The 23,988-nt window shown below is 36.2% G+C and overlaps 1 protein-coding gene and 1 pseudogene across 3 annotated transcripts in view; one reads left to right on the forward strand and one right to left on the reverse strand.

The window, feature by feature from the left end:
* The window catches only part of CYTH3 (cytohesin 3), a 145,539-nt gene that overhangs the window by 22,624 nt on the left and 98,927 nt on the right, over positions 1-23,988 (forward strand). The gene's annotated exons all lie outside the window — the stretch shown is intronic.
* Positions 16,195-16,835, reverse strand: LOC110193456 (ATP synthase peripheral stalk subunit OSCP, mitochondrial pseudogene; annotated as a pseudogene).

The raw sequence follows: 23,988 nt of genomic DNA on the forward strand, positions 1-23,988 counted from the left end.
TCTGAGACCAGATTTAAACTCAGGTCCTCTTGACTCCAAGGCCAGAGCTCTATCCATTGTACTACCTTCATCATTTCTTACAACACAATAATATTCCATCACATTCATATACCATAACTTGTCCAGCCATCCCCCAATTGTTAGGTGTCCCCTCAGTTTTTAATTCTTTTGTCAGAACAAAAAGAGCTGCTGTAAATATTTTTGTACACATGGGTCCTTTTCCTCTTTCTTTCATCTCTTTGGGCTATAGACCTATTGGCAGTATTGATGGGCCAAAGGGTATATACAGTTTAATAGATTTTTGAGCATAGTTCAGATTGCTTTCTAGAATGGTTGGAGTAGTTCACAGCTCCACCAATAATATATTAGTGTACCTGTTTTCTCATATCCCCTCCAGTGTTTTCCTATGTTTGTATAGGATGGTGTCATGCTTTTGTACTTCTCTTTCATTACTTGCCCTTACATTTATCTGCTAAACAAATCTTTCTCTCCTTTTTTACTCCACCCCCCCAAAAAAAAGCATGAGTAGGTTTATTTAGAGTTTGAAGGAAACAAAAAAGACCCCTATCAGAACTCATAAATAATAGTGCTAGCCAGTGAGCACTTCTACTCTTATTTGTGATGTTATATCTTATGAAGCTGGGTTTGTGGTGGTTGCTGTGATAAAAAGCAAATAACCCACAAAAATCAATATGAAACAAGAAATGAGGGTATCTAATCTGATTGCAAGGTTTAGAGAAGTTGTACAGAACAGTCCCAACAGTTGCACATTTCCCATTAGTAAATAATTATGGTTATTTAAGAATGAAGTAAAATATTTTTCTTTCAGTTTATATAATTTTTAAAAAAGCTACTAAATTGTTCGGTCATAACATAATTTAAGTTGTTTGGACTTATGTAATAAACAAAACTGTTAGGTATTTCTTTTAGCCTAGGGGCAATATGAAAAAATTACTGAGATGATAAGGGCAGGATAAACTGAGAAAGTTTGGGAACATCTGGTCTAGGGCATTTGGAATACTGTCCAGGGTAGAAGGCTAGCAGGGCATGCTTTGGGTTGATTATTTTATTGTTATTCAGTTCAATCCAACAAGAGTTTATTAAACATTTATGTGGGAGGCACTATGCAAAGACAAATCTGAATTTGTTCCTTCCCTTAAAAAGCTTACATTCTGCCAGGAGGAGATAACTCATAGATAAAGAAATACCGAAATACACAGTAATTTGGTAGTGGGGGGAAGAACACCAATAACAGGGGAAAGGAGGTAAAGGGTTGAGTAGATCAAGAAAAAGCTCTCATAGAAGGCGGCACTTGAACAGAGTCTTGGGAGGGAGCTAGGTATTCTAAAAGATGAAAGTGTGGTTGGAAAGGCATTCTAGGCCAAGAGGGACTGCCTAGGCAAAGGCGTAAGGGTATGGGATAGAGATGGAACGTCACGTTGAGGGAACAGTAATGTGATTAAAAGAGTTCTGGTGTCAGAGTCAGAGAACCTGGGTTTTATTTTCAGCCATGCCACATACTATATGTGGGACGTTGAGCACGTCACTTAACCTTTTGGGCTTCAGCTTTCCTATCTGTAAAAGGAGAGGTTTGGACTAAATATCCTATAAGATCCCTTCTAGCTCTGAATAGATATGATTCTGTGGAGACCAATTTGGCTGGAATGTAGAGTATGTGATAGAATAATATGAAATCAGTATGGAAATGTTGGAGCCAGATTGTGAAGGCTTTAAATGTCAAGTAGAGGAATTTTTATTTTGTCCCAGTGACAATAAGGAGTTTCTGAAGCTTTTTCAAGCAGGGGAGTAACATATCACACCTGTGATTTTGGCATATCAGTTTGGCAGCTTTGTGAAGTACAGATTGAAGACTTGACGCAAGGAGACAAATTATTTAATTTTAAATAATTTTATTATTTAATTCTAATTTTATTTTATTGTTTGAAAGTACAGTATATCTAATGTATATGGAAAAATAAATGGACAAGAATGTAAAGGGACACACTAGGAAACAGAGCTGTTGGAGGGTTTCCTATTCTCTCAAACTTTAAAACATATTTGCAAAGTAATTATCATTAAAATTATCTGGTATTGGTAAAAAATAGAGAAATAGATAAATGGAATGTGTAGTAGGGATATAAAATATCCTATTAAGAAAACATAAAAAGTTAGTCTTGGAGAAACCAAAGAAGATAAAAACTGGGGAAAGAAGTAATTATTTAATAAATGTACTTGGATAATTGGTTAGCAATTTGTTAGAAAATGGGTATTGACCTCTATTTCATACTATATTATACCTTAGTGAAATTCTAGCTAGATGGTAGACTTAAATATAAAAAAGAGCTATGAAAAGGGGAATAAAATGGAATAATGTATTATCTCAGTTATGGACGGGAAAAACCCTGTTTCTGTTGAATAAATACATTATTAAGATCAAAATACATGTTCTTGGTTATGTTTTTCAAAAAGTCTATAAAATAATAATAATAGCTGGCAATTACATAATACTTTAAGGTTTTTGAAGTTCCATACACACGTTAACTCATCTGATTCACACAAAAGGTAATATAATAAAAAAATTTGCTTTTCTTTTGGGTAAATATCCCCAGTTCCATGAATTGATCCTGGTATAGAATGGTTTCATATCTCCTTAACTTTCTCATCCTTTCTTCCAAACTCAATTCAAGATTATCATTACTTTAATATGAAATTATCTCTTCAGAGTGGGCACTTTGTCCTCCAGTGCAGATTGTGATCCCTTCATACCTTATCTACTATGTCTTTTTCAAATCTAAATTTGTCAGTGAATTTACTTGGTACCCATATGTGACTCTTTAGACAGCTTTCCCTTTCTCTCCTGATTGGAATTACTTCCCATTCCTTCTGTGCTAATTTTATGCAATGGGATGCTATCTTTTCTCTGAAAGGAAATGCAATATCCCAAACCGAACATGATCTTTTTTTAACCAACATTTTCTTCAGAGTGAGAGGATTATACATCCATCAATATATGAAAAATTCAAGAAGCAATTTAATGTAGGAGCTAGAAGTAAAGCTTGTGATCTGGGCAGCAATGCTATTTCCGAGGCTCTGGGGCTCACAGTGCTGGGCTATCTCCTTTGGAGTCTGAGGAAGTCAGTGGTGGTTAAGGTGGCAGTGGTGGTTTGATTTGCCTCGAAATATGCCTACTCCTCTATTAAAATATAAAACTTGTCTTTCATTTGTATCCCCAGAACTTAATATAGTGTTTGGCACATAATAACTGCTTAATAAATGCTCTTCTTTCTTTCTTCCTCCCTCCCTTCTTTCCTTCTTTCTTCCCGCCATTCCTCCCTTCCTTGTTTTCACCTTCCCTTTTTTCCTTGTTCCTTTCCTTCCTTCCTTCTTTCTGAATAGTTTTCATATTTCTACTTACTTCCCTTTGCATCAGTTTATCTTTTGATACTTTTCTGTATTCTTCATAGTCATCATTTGTTATAGCACGGTAATATTCTGTTATATTCATATAGCATAATAAGCAGTTTTCCAGTAAATGGGCATCTACATGGCTTCCAATTTTTTTGCTAAGTGGTATTATAAATATTTTGTTGTCTGTGGAGACTGAAAAGTCATTGACTCCCGAGTTTGAGATGAAACGTTGGTTGTTTTGCTTTGCATTTCTCTTTTATTGATTTGGAGCAGTCCTTAATATGGTTATAAATAGTTTGCAATTCTTTTTAGAATTGTTTGCTCATATCCTTTAATCACTTATCCATTTGAGGATAATAGCTCTTGGTCCTATATATTTTGTTAGTTCTCTAGCTACTGTGGGTATCTAGCCCTTATTATTATTATCATTGATACAAATATATTTTCCCCAATTAATAATTTTTCTTCTTATACTAGTTATGTCGATGTTATTTATGCATAAGCTTTTTAATTTTTCAGTTAACAAGTATTTTTTCTCTTTCATTCACCCCATCGATTTAAAAGAATCAGTCAGTTAATTAGCACTTATTAAGCACCCATTGTGTGCATTGAGTTAAACTCTAGGGATACACAGAAAAGCAAAAGACATTCCTTGCTCTCTAGGAATTCATAGTCTCCTAATGAGGGAGACAACATGCAAACAGCTGTGTACAAATAAGATAGATACAGGATAAGTTGGAAATAAGAATAAAATTTAAAAAACTTTTGAATAAATATGCATAGTCAAGCAAAACAAATTCCCATATTATCCATGTTCAGAAATGTGTGTTTTACTCTGCATCCTGAAGCCATGCCTACTCTGTCTGGAAGTGGATAGCATAATTCACTAGTCCTCTGGAATCATGATTGGTCATGCATTAAATGGAGGTCTTTAGTCTTTCGAAACTATTTGTATTTATTTATAATGTAGTTTTTATTGTATACATTTTTTCTTCAGGTTCTGCTCACTTGACTGTGTCAGTTCATATAATTCTTCCCAGGTTTCTTTGAACTTGACCTGTTATATCAATAGTATTTTATCACATTCATATTCCGTAATTTATTTAGCTTTTCCCCAGTTGATGAACACCCCTTAAATTTCCAATTCTTTGTCACTTCAAAAAAACCCTCCAGTAATAATAATAATAATGATAATACTTTTTTACCTATGGTTTTTTTCCTCATTCTTTGCTCTTTTGGGGGTTTAGACCTAGTAAGGACATTACTGGGTCAAAGAGTATGCAGTTAGGTGACTTTTTGGTAATAGTTCCAAATTACTTTGTAGAATATCTGTACTAATTCATAGCTCCACCACAATAGTGCATCAAAATAGGGCCTGTTTTCCCATAACCCTTCCAACATTTGTCATTTTCTTTTTTTGATTCGTCTTTGCCAATCTGATGATTATGAGATGTAACCTCATATTTACTTTACTTTACATTTCTCTGTTAACGTTTTGGAGTTTTTTTCATATGACTGTTGAGAATGTTAATGTTTTCCTTTCAGAAATGCCTGTTCATATTTTTTCAGCCATTTATCAATCAGGAGAATAGCTCTTATTAGCAATTTGAATCCTTTACTGTGAATACTCTAGAATGATGTAAAGCAGGTAGGAATGTATGTGTATATATTTATTGCATACTTGCACCTATGTATATAATTTGAAAAAAAATGCTTTCATGAAGCCTAGAACTCAGAGGATTGCTTTTTCTTTGCCTGTTCCAAATAACTAAAATACTCTTTAGAGACACAACAAAGCAAAGCTATTTTTATGTTGGCTTTGGGATGTATTTGTGCACTTAAACTTTATTCTAAAAAAGAAATGAAACTTTTCTTTAATTTTTTAATATATAAATTTCATGTACACCTGCATTAAAATCCCAATGAGGAAATTATTTTAAATCCCTCCCCCCCCAAAAAAAATTTGAATCCTTGTGTATCTTGGAAATGAGACCTTTATCAGAGAAACTTGTAAAGATTTTTTTCCAGTTTCCTTCCTAATTTTAGCTGCAGTGTTTTGTTTGTGAAGAAACATTACAATTTTATATAATCAAAATTGTCCATTTTATCTTATGTAATTCTCTCTAGCTGTTGTTTGGTCATGAACTGTTCTCTCCATAAATTTGAAAGGCGATTTATTCCTAGTTCCTCTAATTTGTCTGTGATTAACTTTGATATCTGTCATGTATTCATTTGGAGGTAATATTGGTATATGGTGTAAATGGTATAAATCTAATTTCTACCATGCTACTTTCCAGTTTTCCTAGTTGTTTTTGTCAAATAATGAGTCTTTATCCCAGTATCTGGGTTCCTTGTGTTTATCAAACGGTAGGTTATTAAGTTTGTTTACATTTGTATTTTGTGTACCTAATTTGTTCTGCTATTCCACCTGATTTTTTTTAGCCAGCATCTCATTGTTTTAATGATTACTACTTTGTAGTATAGTTTCAGATCTGGTACTGTTTCTCCATTGTTCCCACTTTTTTTGAGATTCTTAACCATTCTTGACAATCTACAAAAAGCAATAATTTTGTTCTTTGACTTTGGTTATTCCTTCAATTCCTTTTTCTTGTCTTATTGCTATAACCAGTATTTCTAGCTCTGTCAACCAAATAGTATTAGTGATAATGAACCTCCTTGGGGGCAGCTAGGTGGGGCAGTGGATAGAGCACTGGCCCTGAAGTCAGGAGAACCAGAGTTCAAATCTGGCCTTAGACCAAACACTTGACACTTACTAGCTGTGTGATGTTGGGCAAGTCACTTAACCCCAATTGTCTTAAAAAAAAAAGAAAGAAAGAAAAAAGATAATTAACTTCCTTGCTTTATTCCCTATCTTGTTGGAAAGGAGTTTTTTTAGCATTACATGTAATACTAGCTCTTGGTTTGAGATAGTTTAGATAGTAAGGAAAGTTTCTTGTGTTTTGTGGTTTTTTTTTTTTGGTTGTTGTTTTGTTTTAGGCAATTGGGATTAAGTAACTTGCCCAGGGTCACACAGCTAGTAAGTGTCAAGTGTTTGGTCTGAGGCCGAATTTGAACTCAGGTCCTCCTGACTTCAGGGCCGGCACTCTATCCACTGTGCCACCTAGCTGCCCTGTTGTGTTTTTAACAAATGTACAAAGCCTTTGCTGTATCTATGGACATAAACTTGTGATTTTCATTTTTGCTATTAATATGGTCTATTAGGCTGCTAGGTAGTACAGTGGATAGAGTTCTGAGCCTAGAGTCAGAAAGATCTGAGTTCACTAGTGTCTGTAGACACTTATTTGGGCAAGTCACTTAATCGGTTTGTTTCAGTTTCCTCATCTGTGAAAATGAGGATTATAGTAGCACCTACCTTCCAGGGTTGTTGTGAGGAGCAAATGAGATAATATTTCTAAAGTGCCTAGTACATAGTAGTGCTAGATCAATACTAACTATTGTTTTTGTTGTTGTTGTCATTTATATGTCCTAATATTGAAACACCCTGAATCTCTGGTATAAATTCATTTTGATAATCAGTCTTTTTGATATGTTAATATTATCCCTTCTAAAATTTTATTTTAAATTTTTGTGTTAGTATTCATTAAGGATATTGGTCTATAGTTTTCTTTCTCTATTTTAATTCTCCCAATATTGATACTTGTCTAGGTATCAATACCTCATTTATATCATAGAAGAAATTTGGTTGAATCCCTTCTCCTATTTTTGCCAAACAGTTTATGTAATTTTGGAATCACTTGTTCTTTAAATGTTTGGTAGAATTCACTTGTAAATCCAAGATAGTCCTGATGTTTTTTTTTTCTTAGAGAGTTCATTTATGACTTTTTCAGTGTCTTTTTTCTGAGATTGAATTCTTGAAATTCTCCCTTTTTTACTCTGTTAATACAAAAGGTTTTCAACTTCATGTAATAAAAATATTTTTTTGTTCTCGGATTATCTCTATCCTTTGGTTAATAATTCTTATTATTCTTATTTTAGATTTTTAGTAGCAAGAGTACATGGAAGCTTAGAGAACTAATATACTTAGGTTGTATTTAGAGAGATAGTAATGTTCAGGGCTAGGAAAGTAATAGTTCTACCTGATAGTACTCTGCCCTGGTCAGACCATATCTGAAGTGGGGTGTTCATTTCTGGACACCACATATTGATAAGATCATTTGTAATCTGTAGAACATCCAGGGGAGGACAGTCAAGATAGTGCAGTACCATGAGTACATGTCATATAATAAATGATTGAAGGAACTGGGGATGTTTAGCCTGAAGTGTCAGCAAGGACATATTATGACTTTTTTTTTTTGCTTTTTGGCTAGGCAGTGGGGTTAAGTAACTTGCCCAGGGTCACACAGCTAGTAAGTGTTTGAGGCCGGATTTGAACTCAGGTCCTCCTGACTCCAGAGCTGGTGCTCTATCCACTGCGCCACCTAGCTGCCCCAACTATTTTCAGTTATTTGAAGGACTACCATATCAAAGAAGAAGCTTGATATGAAATCTTGCTTGACTTCAGAAAGCAGAACTAGGAATAGTGCACATAGGAAATTATAGAAAGGCAAATTTAGGCTTTGACATAAGGAAAAAGATCCTAGCAGAGTGATACAAAAATGGAATGAGCTACTTCGACAGGTAGTGGATTCTTCTCCTTTGGAGCTTTTCAAGCAATGATTGGATGATCATTTGTCAGGAATGTTGTTGAAGGGGATCTTGTTTAATTACGAGTTGGACCAAATTGCCTCTGAGGTCCCTCCCACTGCTGACATTCTGTGACTCGTTGGATTCCCAAGACCTCTTTTTCTTTTTCTGCTTTATATTCCTTTCTCTAGCCTTTAGTATGTCATTATCCATATCTAAATATATTCTGTAGTTTATGCATCTCATTACCAAGCATGCTACTTTCAATTTTCCTCTATTGAATTTTATTTTTCTTGTTACCAGTCATTTCTCTAGCTTTTCAAGGTTGTTATATGTCTTAGTACTTCTCTGTAAACATTTCCTTGGGTAGAAATGATTTGGACAGCTAAGATGAGTATCTATAGGAAATAAGCTGGAACTAGTCTGTTAAGTGCCCAATTTTGTGTCTGATACAATTAAATCATTACTGTGATTGGAAGAGGTAGTATGGTGTAGTGGATAGAGAGCTGGTTTCAAACCTGGGAAGACCCAAGTTCCAGTCTTTCTTTTTACAGATATTGGCTCTTTGATTCTGGGCAAGAAGGTGCTGCTGACCTGCATTGTTAAAGGAAATTTCTTTCTATGGGAGTTACCTGTAGCCATGAATTTAGAAGTCTAGTCTTTATCCTAACATTCAGAATATTTTCTTTCCTTAAATTCATTTCCTTATTTTTCATGGAAATGGACAAATTTAATGGTTGATTAAAAAAACCAAGCAAATTCTTCAAATAAAATGTATAATTAATTCTTATTCTGGATGGAAATATAAATTCCTATAAATGTTTTCTCCTAGGTGAATGACAATCAGTTCTAACGTAGTGGCCCCCAAATGATTTTGGTCACGTCCCCATGCACATAAATATATATAGTATCTACACACACATACATATAACACATATGTGACTATTGTGCTAGTTATGTACATTATAAAAATGTACATAAAATAGAATAAAAAGGGTGAAATAAACATTTTAAAAATAAGTTTTATTTTTATGGTATTTTAATGAGAACATCATGATTGAACATGCTTTTATATTTCAGAGAATCTTCGTTTAACACTTTCAGATATAGCATTTTGAAGTTTAGTTTATTTTGATACTTGTTTTTAGTGATAGTTATAACCGAAAAAGATGAGATCCATAGAACCAAGTAAAAGTGCATTGTTGGTTCTGCTTACGAAATCATGATAATTTTTCAGTACCTTTCACCAGTTATTCAAAGTCTTCTTTTTTAATTAAGCTAGTAAATTTCTTCCTTCTCTGATAGCTATGAATTGCTTTGCAAACTAATTGGAAAGTGTTACATTTTTATATTTTTAACAAATAGATTCAAAACCTACTGAATGTCTTCATTTGGAAGATTTTAAAACATTAAAATACACTAAAAAAACCCCCCATAAATAGGATAGAGCACTGGCCCTGGATTCAGGAAAACCTGAGTTCAAAGCCGGCCTCAGACACTTGACATTTACTAGCTGACCCTGGGTAAATCACTTAACCCCATTGCCTAACCAAAAACAGAACAAAACAAAGCAAAACAATCTTTTTTGGGGCAGTTAGGTGGCACAGTGGATAGAGCACCAGCCCTGGAGTCAGGAGGAACTGAGTTCAAATGTGGCCTCAGGCACTTGACACTTACTAGCTGTGTGACCCTGGGCAAGTCACTTAACCCCAATGCCTGGAAAAAAACCAAACCCAAACCAAACCCAAACCAAACCAAAACCCCCCCAAAACATAAATAGATGTTCTCATTGTTATCATGTTGTGTAACCTCTTGTGAGTGTGCATCCCATTTTGTAAACCACCACTCTAAAGAATAAAAGAAGACAATGAAGAAAGGAAGGTAAGGATGCAAAATGTGCCTGGCTTTTATTAATTTCATGAATAGTTTTGGTGCTAGGAAAACTGGAAATTTTATCATTTTTCATTTTTTTCTACCAACTCTCATATTTTACCATCCTAAACTTAATTGAATTGCAGTGGCAAGACTTGAGTGCTGTCGCAATAGGAGGAATGCTGTTTATGGCCACAGTCATATCATATATTCCTTACATCTAGAACTTCTGCTGTCCCTTAAAACCAGATGAATTTTTAAACTTATAGAAAAAAGTGATGTGGTGATAACATATACTAATGAACAATGAAATTACTTTAAGTTGCTCATTCACATAAGTTATTACTTCCAATTACCATTAATTACCATGACAACAAAAGTATCTCTTTACTGGAATCAGAAATCAAATTAAAACAAATGTTATGTACCTCATTAACATCATACACATTAGGGTTTTGTTTTTTTTGGGAGCCTTTTATCAGTGGGAACATTGTCTCCACATCAAACTAAATGAAACTCAGAATATAAGCAGTGATTCCTGTTTTGGCAGTTAGATAGTATTATAGCCAATGTGCCATATGTGTTATGTATTTACAGTATATAAATGCCGGCATTGTATTATCTGCAAATCAGCTTGTGTAGAAGAATTTAGCTGACTGATCCTTTTTGAAGTGATTTCAGAGATCTTTTGAATTGTTGTTAGTGAGAACTAAGTAATTGCCCTTGTTAAATCCATACTTTAGGTGGGTTCTTGGGTCAGAGTGTCTGTGGAAATTTCTCTATAATCAGCAAACAGCAACATCCCTGCTTTAATATAAAATCTTCAAGCTATTTATTGACACTTAAGTGAAGAATCAAGGAAACTTAAATCATATGGTGATTACCTTATTTTCCAAATAAATACACAAAATGCAAGTTATAACCAATCAGTGGTCAAGTCCACCTACATGTCTTAATAAGCAAATGTTGGCAGGTGAGCGTGTCAGGCATTGTCGGGAAGTCCAGCATGCATCGGCATGAATATGTGAGTATAATGACTTGTTCACAATAAGATACTATATGGTTAGTGAATGCAATATTATGTCACCAAAATTTCAATGCAGGAAAAATACCCCACAAATTTACAGTAAATTATTAAATTTAAGATGCGTCATTTTGAAAATATATATATATTTTTGAAATGATGCAATTTTTAAAAAAAAGTCATTAAAGGGTTAAAGAAAGTAGATTTCCAGGGAGACACTAAGTAATTTTTTTTGAAAAGGGGGTAGTAAGCCAAATAAGTTTGGAACCTCCATATTAGATAAAAGGACCCTCATTTCTAGAACTTTAATTGTGAAATAATGAGAAATTCTCAGTAGTAGCTAGAATAGAAATGCTCACTAATAGTTAAATACAGCTGCATTGTAGAGGCTGTTAGTTGCTTTTACTACATTCCTTAGAATTTTCCAAATTCCTCTTAGTGGTTAAGTAATGTGGCTTTGGGGGTCTTTGTAGCTCAGCAGTCCTCTTAAGATCATTTGGAAAAAAACGGTTCCACATCAGAATAACTTAATGACATAGCTGTAGTGGTAATAGTTGAAGGGAACTGCCTAACAATTAGAACTGTCTAAAAAGTAGAATGAGACTGCCTAGAAAGGTGACAGATGGGTTCCCCTTCCTTATATTTTCTTAAAGCAGAGGTTGATGACCACTTGTTGGGTAGGGAATTCTTTTTGTGTATAGGTTGGACTAAATGGCCACTTGGGTTCCTTTCTAACTCTTGAATTCTGTGACTCTGTGAACTTAGGGTGTGATTTCCTACCACCTAGACTGGTTATACTGTTATTTCAACTACAGCCAGTCACTTCTGAAATGTAAATTTTGACATTCCAAAAGAATTTCTCTAAGCAATAGATTTGGATCGATAAACCTATACCAATTTTCCGTAATAGTGTTTACAATGAAAGACTTTATTCTTTTGATATTGTAGATATTAGGAGGAAAGAACAGGAATCCACACTTGACCATGTTCTTTATACTTGGTGAATTTATATTTTGCTTGATGTCCAGAACTATACAACTAATCTCTTCAGGATCTAGCAAATTTTCCTCTATTTAGTACTAGCCAAGGTATAATTTAACTAGTGTCTCATACTATTCTTGCCTTGGTAGTCCAATAACAATGCTTCAATGGAGCCAGAGTCTTATCAATATGAGTATACCTTTCAGTAGTGCAGATCACATGCCATTCATACCTTTTCATTCTGTGTGATTCTTCTTCATGTTTCCCATATTTCCTACCTGGAGTATATATAAATATGTATATCTTGCTATTTTCCTAGGTCTTTTAACATTCTGTTGGTACCAGTACAGTATTCATATTGGCCATCTGTTATCCCATGCTTTTGCTAAAATATCTCTCCTTTTCTACGTATATACTTTCAGGATGATATCTTTTATTCCATTTCCTGTGTGCAGTCTATCCTTGGTGATATACCACAGCCTACTTACACTCATCATTGGTCCCTTCATTACCCTTGGAATCACCTTAAATTTAAATTCTTCCAGAACTGTGTTCCAGAGTCAGCTAGATAAAGCTTCAGACTTGGAGTCAGGAGGACCTGAGTTCAAGTCTAGTGTGACTCTGGGCAAGTCACTTAACCCCAATTATCTCACCAAAAAAAGCAAAAAAACCAAACCAAAACAACAAAAAAACCTGTTGTTCCATGACCTACCAGATAGCAGCATTTTGAGAATATCAGAACAAAAATTAAATGTTCCTACCAAGTTTGCTACCAAGATCTCTAAGTTGTGGAGCAGATATTGACTTGTATTGGTAGAAGAATTTTCTTAACTGGCACTACCTGCTGATCTCCAATGTAATCATGGGACGAATCCAATTATAAATCCAACATTAAACATCCATATAAATAATTATGCTCAAATAAAACCTACACTTGAATCAATGAATTTTGAGGCATACAGTTTTTTAACACTTTTTTTTTCTCCAGGTCCCCATTAGGAATTCTTTTGTATTATCAATAACTTTCCTCATTTTTCTGTATTTGATTTTTAAAATTAATTTATTTTGATTTATCAACAATCACTTCCATACGCTTTTGAGCTTAAAATTTTTCTCGCCCTTCCTCCCCACCACCCTCCTCAAGACAGTGCATAATCTGATATAGGCTATACATATACATTCCTATTAAACGTATTTTCACATTAGTGATGTTATATTTGATTTTTCTAATTCTGCATTTTCAAAGGTGTCTCCAGATTACTCTGTACTACTCATACTTGTCTGTCCATCTTAATTTCTTATTCCTACTTCTTACAGTCTTTTCCACTTACCGTTACATCTCTCATGCCCCTGACAATAAGTGAAGTCTGAGGTCTAACTAGTCTCTCCCACCATCTTTTTCAGCATGGGTTCTGAAGTTCTGCTGACCTTTTTCATCTCAAGGCTCAAGAACTCCACATATTATATCTTCCTTTCCCTCACTCTTGATCTCTACCACAAAGCCTCTGGTCTAGAAGAATGATTAGGCTCATTCTGCCTCTTCCTATCTCCTTTGTTATCTCTTTTCCACTCCAACCCCTATGCACGCTATCCCACTCATTATGTTCTTTCTCTTTTTTCCTAGATTCCTGTCCTAGCTCTGACACTTATTCACTTTCCGTGTGACCCTAGGAAAGTCGCCTCCCTTCTCTGAGACTCAGATTCCTCATTGGTAAAATGAGAGGTTTGGACTAGATGATCTATTTTTAATAATAATTATAGTGAACATTTATGTAGAGCTTAATATGTGCCAGGTACTATGTTAAGCACTTTGCAATTATAATCTGTTTGATTCTCAAAACAACCCTGGGAGGAAGGTGCTATTATTATCCCCATTTTACAGATGAAGCAAGCAGACTAAGTGACTTGCCCAAGGTTACACAGCTAATAAGTGTCTGAGTTTGAGTTGGATTTGCAATCAGTTCTTCCTGATTCCAGGCTCAGCATTTGGGTAAGAGAAACTGTATTTAAATCCTGGACAAACTAATTATCGCCTTATGACCTTGGGAATGTTATTTAATGTCTTGGGATTCAGTCTCCATATCTGTAAATCAAGGGATTAGAGTAAATGTTCTTTGAGATCCTTTCTGACTTAGACATGAACTATGATTCTGCACCATTCTCTTGGAGAAAATTCTCTGTGGGTAATTAACTGAAGGAGACAGGACTAGGAGTGGGTGGAAAAGGGTGAAAGGTAAGTGTGGTAAAGAGGAAGGATTGTAGCCAGGGGAAGGAAGGACTTTGGTTAGATCTCAATTATCTGATCATTCTACAAGCACCTATTATCACAGACTTATACAGAATAGGTGACAGAACATCATAGAGAATTTGGAAATGACATTTGGTGGAATGATGGGAACCTCATGTTTCCTAGATTTGGGCCATCAGGTGGCCTATCTACTACTGGATCATTGTCATGGGGTTGTAACTCTGTGAGGCCTTGAAAATGAGAGGTACAGGAGTAACACTTTCTTTTCACTTCTGACCTCCAGAGCACTGTTAAGAAGCACCATTCTAGAGTTGACATTTAGCTGAAGCTTTTAAGGAGAAAGTGACAGTTGGCAGCCATTCAGTAAACATTTATTGTTTACAATGTGCCAAGCACTGTAACTAAGCACTAGGGATACAAATACAAAAAAAGAAAGATAGTTCCTGCTCTCATGGAGCTTATAATCTAATGAAGGAAGACAACATATACAAAGAAACTAAAAAGGCAAAAGGGGCAAATGGGAATGGGGAAGGAAGATACCTAGTTCAGGAGAATGATATATTTCCAAAGGAGTACAGTTAGATGGAAAATGAAGAGATAATTGGCCTGGTTGATCTTCTAAAATGGAGGTCATGCAAGGACCTCTCCATTCACCCTTCCCTACAGGCAGCAAGTATTGATGAGGAATGAGTTCCTGGGCTGATATGATCTTCCAGGATGAAGAGGTTCCTTAGGCTGATGGAGAAGTCCAAAGGAGTGCAGCCAGGTGGGAGTGGGAATAAGACTGACTCTAATACTGTTGCCTTTAATCAAAATGGTTTTAATTGTGGAAGGGGGTGTGGATCCAAATAAACATTCAGTTCCTATATATGTAGGGTGTAGTTGCAGCTCTGTAAGTAACCTGGGGAATCTTTCTTCTGGTGTTATGACAAGGGTGAACTAGTGTTTAAAACACTGTCATACTTTTTAGGGAATAATATAGTGCAGATGATATTGGGGATAGGAATACTGGGAGGGGTCATCTTGGGTTAGGCAGTTCCATTGATGAAAATGGGGATACTCTCAACTAGGGAGCTTTCAGCAGTCTAAAGTAAGGTTTTTGATCAATTGGGTATATCCTGATCTAAAGTAATTTAGTTATTGCCATGCTGGAACTCTGACAAGAAGGCCAGATTTTAGTAGCTTATGTATGACCTCAGGCCCTGTGTAATAACCCTGTTGAATATAAATAAATTCTGTTAACTGAAAACTGGTAGAATTCAAGCTCCTTAAACTTGGAGGAGGTGATACTGACAGAAATATTTTGAGCTACTTAAGTACAATTTTAAAGTTCTTTTTTAAAATTAAGTTTTATTTTTCTTTTTAATTTAATAAATATTTCAATGTACAAAAAAGAATAAAAATTAAATTGTGTGTAAACCCATGGAATTCCATGACATGTCTTTTTTTCAGGGTATATGAAATTTGACAAGGTACTAAAATTGCCATGGCCATGTTTTTGTTTCTGGTCTCGTATTTCTCAGCTTGGCCTTTTTTTTTTTACTATGTCTTTTTAATATTGATTCTCTTTTTGTTCTTCTTTTTGGGGATCTCTATTACTACCCAGTAAGTAACCTCCCAGACTATCCCTCCTTTATAACAAATAGTAATAGTCAAGCAAAACAGTGACATATTTGCCATGTCTGAAAATTGCATGCTTCATTCTAAACCTCTAATCTATCATCTGTCTGTCAAGAATCAGGAGGTATGCATCATAATCATTAGTCTTCTAATGATTGGTCATTGCATTGATCAGAGTTCTGAAAATTTTTAATTATTTTCCTTTATACTACTGTGGTCATCATGTAAATTGCTTTCCTGTTCTGCCCACCTCATTCTGCATCAGTTCTTATAAATTTTCTAAGTTTCTATGAATACTTCATATTCATAATTTGTTTCTTTTTTTAATTTTCCAAGTACTTTATTGTTTCCACAGTTTTTGGAAGTTTCGTTGATGTGTAGTAGAAAAATGTTATTTTCAAACAGCTTCCTTCATAATCCTGCTTAACTTCTGGGTCTTGGTTCTTGCAGACATATCAACATATTTCTCTCCTATACGAAAAATCATTCCTCCCATGAGTGAAGGGTCAGTCTTAACCTTATTTTCAGGACTTGGCCTTTCCTTAGGAAGCTATTCAGGATTGTTTTTCATTCTGAAAGAATTGCATCATCTAAAGTAGATGCAGTAGTAACTGAGCACTGTACTTCTCTACTATGCACACTCATCATGGTAGAAAATGCTGAAATGACTCCTGGGGTATTGTTTAAGTAACCATTTTCAGCAAGCAATTTTACGAGGTGGGTTGTGATGGGGGAAAACTTCTCTTTCGCTGTTATGTCACTTAGGGTTTTTTTTTTAATAGAATGCTTTATATGGGGATTCATAATAGAATCAATCATTTTGGGATCCTTCAAAAGTTTTGTTACTGTAAGTAACTACTTTTCTGTCACGTCCAGTTTATTCTGCTTAGATGCAGCAGAATAAAGAACAGTGGCATGTTGGCCCTCTAGACCATACTCTTGAACTGGAGGCCTGACGAGGTTAGCAAATGGTCTGCTCACTTAAATGGTGAAGTGGTGTACCCGTTGGAGCATCCTAGATGTACTGGGTGCTGCCATCTTCTCCTATGGTCACTATAGGTCCCATGTTCATAATTTCTTAAGATGCAATGATATTTGATTGCATTCTTAAACTACAATTTGTTCAGCCATTCATTCCCTAATTGATGGACACCATCTTAGTTTTCAGGACTTTCTTGCTACAAAAACTGTTGCTATAAATATTTTTGTACACATGGGTCCTTAAAGGAACTCTTAACAGGCCATCTGAGAATTTGGATGCATAAATTTGTAAGGGAAGGGAAGAAGCATTTATATAGAACCTACTATGTGTCAGGCACTGTTTGGTTCTCACAACCTCCCTGGGAGGCAGTTTCTATTATCCCTATTTTAGAGTTGGGGAAACTGAGGCAGACAAATGTTAAATGACTTTCCCAGAGTCACACCACTAGTAAGTTTCTGAGGCTGGATTTGAACTCAGGACTTCTTGAGTCCAAGCCTAGCACTCTTACCCACTGCACCATTTAGCGGCCTCAATTTATAGGACAATATCACTACCAAGAAGGTAGGATACAGGGGGCAGGCTCAGGACAGGTAAGATTATATGGTGCCGCATGGACAAGAGAGTCTGAGTTCATTCGCCTCAAGGTCAGCTAGAACTTGTGCTACTTGAATGGTTTGGCAATATAGGGTTCTCTATGGCCTATGCTTGAAGCATGGCACTTATGGTCATCTAACCCAGTAGTGCCAGTGTGTTTGAGGCCATAGAGGAGAGATCTCAGGCTGGGAAAGGGGAAGCCAGACAAGGACTTGGCAGCAGTAGTGACTGAGGCACAGTGGTTCAGGCAGCAGAATCCCCGCCTTTATGAAAGTCTAGGCTTCTTCCTTCCTTGGACCTGGGTTAAAGGCTGAGTCTTTGATGCCTTCCAAGGCATGATGATAGCAGCTGAGTTGAGTCAAGGTAACTTAGGGGAAAGGACTTTACTTCAATGAAAAGGAGCCGATTGTGGTGGGAATGCTAGGTCTTATTTCTTAAACTGCCCTGGAGAATTTGGGGTTAAAAGTGATCTAGCAATGACACAAATTGAATGTCATGAGTATACTGGGCCTGTGTGGTGACCTGGGCCTGACTCAGGTTGTCTCCTGGTAGTTTAGGTCCAATATTGGAATAGGGAGACACTTGTTATGTCATTCAACAGTTGATAAAAAACGTTTACTTCTCAATAGCATAGAAAGGACACTTAGTAAGAATACAGTGCCTAACTCCAGGAGCCTCGGATCCCCTTGTCTTCATGTGAAAATGTGTCTGGTCAGCAGGGTGGGTGTGGCAGATCTGAAGGACCCCAGCTCAAGATCAGCATGTCCTGAGGCCACCAGGAAGCTGAGGGAGCAGCTAGGCAGTTTCAGCCTTAGCTTCCTGGGGCAATCAAGTTATGTAGACAGCTGCTTTGGCCTTTAGGAAAAGAATGGTGGGGGAGAGGAAGCCCTGGCCTATTATACCCCACAAAGAAGTGAGGCCAAGGGCTGTGACTGATGCACCTCTGTGGCATTGTTCTTGTCAGGGGTATGGTGCTAGCAGGGCCAGACTGGTTGGGCTTGAAGGAGAAAGTCCAGTCCGCAGTGCTGAGAGGTCTCTTGGTGAGATCATCAAAGCAAAAAGTGCGTTTCTGTGGCCAGGCATGGATATTAGTTACCAAAGTTAGGAGCATGAAGTACAGTGCAGAGACTCGCAAAGAAATAATATTTGAGGTTCAGAATGGTAAATTAGCATGAAGGCATTAGTGAAATCCAGGGGGCAGCAATTTGAGGTAAGGCTGAAGTTCAAAGAAATCAGGATATCCCACAAGGTCCAAGCTTGATCAATTGAATGTTCATACACAATTTGTCATGCCCCCAAAAGTCAACATGCAGTGTATCTGTGTCATTTTAAACCTGAAACAGGGATTCTTACCCTTTTCTCAGTTGATTTTCTCCATTTATCCTGTATGTATCTTGTTTATACATATTTGTTTGCTTATTGTCTTCCCCCATTAAACTGTGAGCTCCTTGAGGACAGGGACTGTTTTTTGTCTTTCTTTGTATTCCTGGCGCTCAGCACAATGCCTGGCACAGAGTAGGGTCTTAATAAATGTTTGCTGCCTGACTGCCTCCTCTTCTGTGTTTTTCTTAGTTTAACCTTTCAGTGTATGTTAGTTCCATCATACATAGGGTGAGAATACAAATAATTACCTTGTAGGTGCATGAGGTTTTACTTATCTTCAGGTAGGAACAACACTTTCAAATTCCTGAGCAAGAACATACTGAAATTAAAGCATACTACTAGTAGTAATAGATATCATTTCTTTGTAGTGTTAAATACATATCAACCAAAAGTGATACCTTAAAATTTTTTTTAGCTTACCAAAGAGTTCACATGTAATGCAAAACTGTATTAGCAATAGGATATATACATATGTGTGTGTATATATATATGTGTGTGTGTGTGTGTGTAGTATGTTGTGTGTGTGTGTGTGTGTTTGTGTGTATATAGGTCAAGGGTTCTTAACCTTTTGTGTGCCATGGACCCCTTTGTCAGCCTGATGAGTCCTCTGGATCCCTTCTCAGAAGAATGTTTTTAAATGCATAAAGTAAAATATGTGGGATTACAAAGGAAACTAGTTACATTGAAGTAGTTATAAAATATTTTTAAAAACAAGTTCATGGACTCCAGGTTAAGAAGGCCATCCTAGTTGACTTTATTTACTTATCTTGGTATGATGATAGATGGAGGAAGGAAGAGAGGAGAGGAACTCTGGTGTCCTGGCCAACATAACTTTAGTAACTACATTTTTCCTCTTAAGAATTCCTTCTGTAGATTGTATTGACTTCACCTTCTGTCCGTCTGTGTTTTATACAGTTATTGGGCAGCTGTTAAACATCTGCTGCTTTCTCTTCTGGGAATGTTATAGTTGTTCATGTGTGTGGCTCTATATAGCTTGTTTGTAATGTGCTTTAAGCTTCTTCAGAGTGAAAGAAGCCATATAAAGTGATTAGTACAGATAAATATCTTGTGAATGCTATGTTACCACATCCTGAATAACTCACTAAATATCATTAAAACTGTCCAACAAATATTAGGCATTTTTTTCAAGTTTGGGGGAAAAAAGAGAAGGAAGAAAAACCTAAGCAGGGTAGAAGAAGGGAATATGACCAAAAGAGAGAGAAAAAGAGAGAGAGAGAGAGAGAGAGAGAGAGAGAGAGAGAGAGAGAGAGAGAGATCTAACCTTTTAAATGTTAAGCAATGTTTCAAAAAAGTGAAGATGAGGGAATCTCTTTGTGACTTGATGGAGCTGTGTGGGAGGGACCGATAGAGTAGAAGGACATTTTTCAAAGAAGAGAGAAAAGCCCCATATCTTTAGAAGCTAAATGCTAAAGTTGAGTAGTGCTTTGGTTACACATGACAAGTCCTTTTGCCTACCCTTACCCTCTCATTTTTAGCTTTTAGGCTCATTCGTAAAGTTTCATGGCTACAAGCCTCCTTCTTTCAGTGTGGCCTGACCCCTGAACCCCACCCTCCCACGCTACTGTGAGCTTGACCCATTACTTACAAAGACTTACTTTCCAGAGTTTTCCCTCTGAAAACTCCATATTTGGAACTAAGTAGTTTTGAACAAAGTCCATGCTTCAGTGAGCGTTAACCATATTTAACCACCTCATGTGGAGTTGAAAAGTGTCAGAGTTGAAAGCAAATGCCTATATTATATGAAAATTGCAAAACTCTCTAAGCAAAGATTGTCATTCCATTTTCTTGTGCTAATATCCTAAGCAATCTGAATTATTTATTTTGTCCTATTAGATCTGAGGACTGTATGGTAAATAGGAGTCAGATATTATGGGTTTACTTCCTAGCTATGTTATTTATTATTTGGCCTTAGGCAAATCATTTAACTCCCGTAGGCCTCAGTTACCTCATCTGTAAAATGATGCCTGCCTCTGAGGTCCCTTCCAGTTCTAGATCTATGACCCTATGAATGTCTAAGATGATGAAAGGTAACAATGAAGCAAGAAGTTAATTTCAGGGATCATTCCTTAGTGAACTCTGATTTATTAGAGACGAAGGGGGTATGATTAATAAAAAATAAAATGTGAGGCATCTTTAAACTTATAGATCTATAATATATGTGTTACCAAGAGACTGGCACATGTATAGATTATTTCTGATAGTACTCCACATGTAGAAGCTTGGGGAGCCTTCTTCCAGGAGAATTGTGATGACTGGAACCAGTTATAGAATGTTTACTCACTCCAAAATCTCTACAAAGTTGCTCTCAAATATTGCCATCAAGTATCACCAGGATTCTTCTTGAAGCAGGTTCACCAGCCTTTTCTTTGGGAAGTAGCATCAGAAGCACTCTGGGCAGGTGCCAGTCCCCCAGTTATTACATGTATAATCTAAGGATCTCAAAGCATTCTTTAGACCAATGGTTTCTAAAGTGGGAGCTATATTCTTACTCCAGGAGGCCAGGGCCTGACCATAAGGGGTGTGTTTAACTAATTTAAGGATGCAAAGACAGGTCACATCCTGTCCTTGCTGTTACTGTCAGTTGTGGGACTTTTCTCAAGCACAACTACACTTACCCTTATTCTGAAACACTTCTTTCTGCTGTGCAAGTTCTCAGCCTATTTCCTTGGAACTGAGTGTCAGTCCTGCAGAGTACTTCTAAACTAAAGTTACCACAGGTGCCATATCACTTTGTCTCTACTGAAAGTATCCCTGTGCTTGTGGACAGTCTTGGTAAGTAAGAATACTCTCCTCTCCCCCTTTTTTCATTTTGGATAGGATAGAGTAAATTACAAAGGATGAGCAGGCATGGATAGATTGTGATAAGGATCTCTCACAAGCCAAGCCATCTTCTAAACTTCCTTATCCTTGTCAGGCCCAAGTTTTCACAGGCTCCATGACATCTTCGACTCTTCATTTTCTCTCAGTCCATATATTCATATCCAATTAGATGCCAAATCTTATTGGGTCTGTGTCTACATCTCTCATATCTATCCTATTGTCTCTCCTCACACAGATACTTCCCTGATTCAGGCTCTAATTGTATCTCTTGAAATAGCCTACTAATTATTTTCCCAGCTTAAGTCCATTCCTATTCTAATCCATTCTCTACATACTGGTCGAAGTGATTTTCCTTTGTAAAGCACAGGTCTGATCATGTTACTTCCCAGTGAACTCCAGTGGCTCCCTTTAGATTCTAGGATCAAATATTATTTTATCTTTCTCTAATCCTTTTTAAATTTCTATTTTATGTACAGTTTGTACTGTACTGTACATAATTCTTAATACAGCAGTATATTTGCATATTTTATAAATAAATAAACATATTGGGATACAAGTTAAATATTCATTTACTGATGGGGTACATGACCAAAAGTTTGGAGACCACTGTTTTAAACAAGTATAATCTAGTTCTAGCAGGGGCACAAATATACCACTTACTTAGAAATTCCATCTTTTACACCATTTGTAACCACTTTCAGGAGAATTTCAAGGAGGCTTATGAAAACTAAAAGCTACTGATTCAGAGAGGAATGTGTAGAGAAAGAGAGAAGACCCATTAGAGTGGAAAAATCTAAATGTTTTAACTAGGATTTAGCTGATGTCACAAAAATGATGGATGCTACTTCATGCTTCCCCATGGTTTGCAAAATTGTACTATAAAACCAAATTACTCTTGTTTTTAGGATAGCATAGCAATATGCTTTTTTGATACTAAGGTACTTGAGGTTGTTCTATATAAAACCTTTCATGTTATTGCAATCATTTGAAGTATGGTTTATAATGAGTCACCCTTCAGAGTCTGTAATTCACAGAATGAAATCTGTCAAAAGATTTTGAAATTTGGGGAAACTTAATAGAAGTTGTGGTCAAGGATGATTATCCTGATTACCAAAATATGATTTTGAGTCGAGTCTTCTCTCATTTTATGAGCAGTAATCTCAATACTATTGCCTGCCTTAAGAGAAGAATTAAATCAAATGGCTTTAAGAAGGTTTTCTAAGTTTGACATTTATTTCCTGAACCTTTTAGATGCCAGTGAATGAGAAACAGGAAATACCAGAGGCTCTAGCTGTATACAGTCTCCTGGAGAGTTAGATGTCATTTCTAACTACTCAGCTTTCACCCCTAGGGCTACTAGCAGAGTGAAGATAGGAAGCATTTACAGCTCTTCCTTAAGCACTTCTGTAAAGGAAGATTGGAGCAAGGGGTGTACTGAGAAAATTTAATAAGAGTTTACTAGTTATCTTTACATGGAAATTTTTTGTGTTCTTCTAGATTAAAGTGTTGATACTACTAACCAAACACTGGCTTATGCTGAAAAAGGAATCATTTTAGGAGAAGCTTGATTCAGTGCCACAGACTTCTATTCTGGGACACTGAGTAAACATTTTAAAAAGATCCTCCTTACCCTTTGTTAAGTGAAAAATAAATAAGTTTCTAGTGGCACCCTTCCCCCCGCCCCCATCTTTGAGCTTGCATGTGATACAGGGGCTTCTTGGATAGTGTTTATAAGTATGATCTCATCTTTTCCTCCAAAGTTATTCCATGAATTCTGTGTGTGAGTGTGCACATATATGGGTATCATAGATCTGTAGAATATACTAAACCTCATACTGCTTTGCTGTTAATATGTTACTGACATAGTGATATGCCATTTTACTCATGTTGATCTAATTATAGGTTTAGATTTTGTTTCAGGCCTTACCATGTGTTTCTTCAGGTTCATTCTTCTTTCCTTCCTTCCCTCCTTCTGGTTGAGGGTGGTATTGCAGAGAAGGTGAAACTCAGATTCAGAGTGTCTTGGAGTCAGACCTTAAGTTCCCCAGTTTACAGGCTCATAGATTTAAAACTTGGAATGACCTTAGAGATCATCTAGTTTAGTCCCTTCATTTGGCAGATTATGATAACATGATTTGTTCATGGTCACACATGTATCATTGCTATGATTTAAACCCAAGTTCTCTGATTCCAGTGTCTTTTGCTAATATAGTACACTATTAATTGTTTTTTTAGTAAATATAGTTTTAAAATTTTCCGCAGATTAGTTTCCTTGTTTGTAAAATGAAGGGGCTAAATTAAACCATCTGTAAGGTCCCTCCCTCTTCTTTATTCTATGATTATATAATATTAAAGTTATATACAGGTAACACCCTTTTCCTTATATACAAA

This window comes from Phascolarctos cinereus, unplaced genomic scaffold, assembly GCF_003287225.1.
Source record: "Phascolarctos cinereus isolate Bilbo 61053 unplaced genomic scaffold, phaCin_HiC Scaffold_4;HRSCAF=312, whole genome shotgun sequence".
Lineage (NCBI taxonomy): Eukaryota > Metazoa > Chordata > Mammalia > Diprotodontia > Phascolarctidae > Phascolarctos > Phascolarctos cinereus.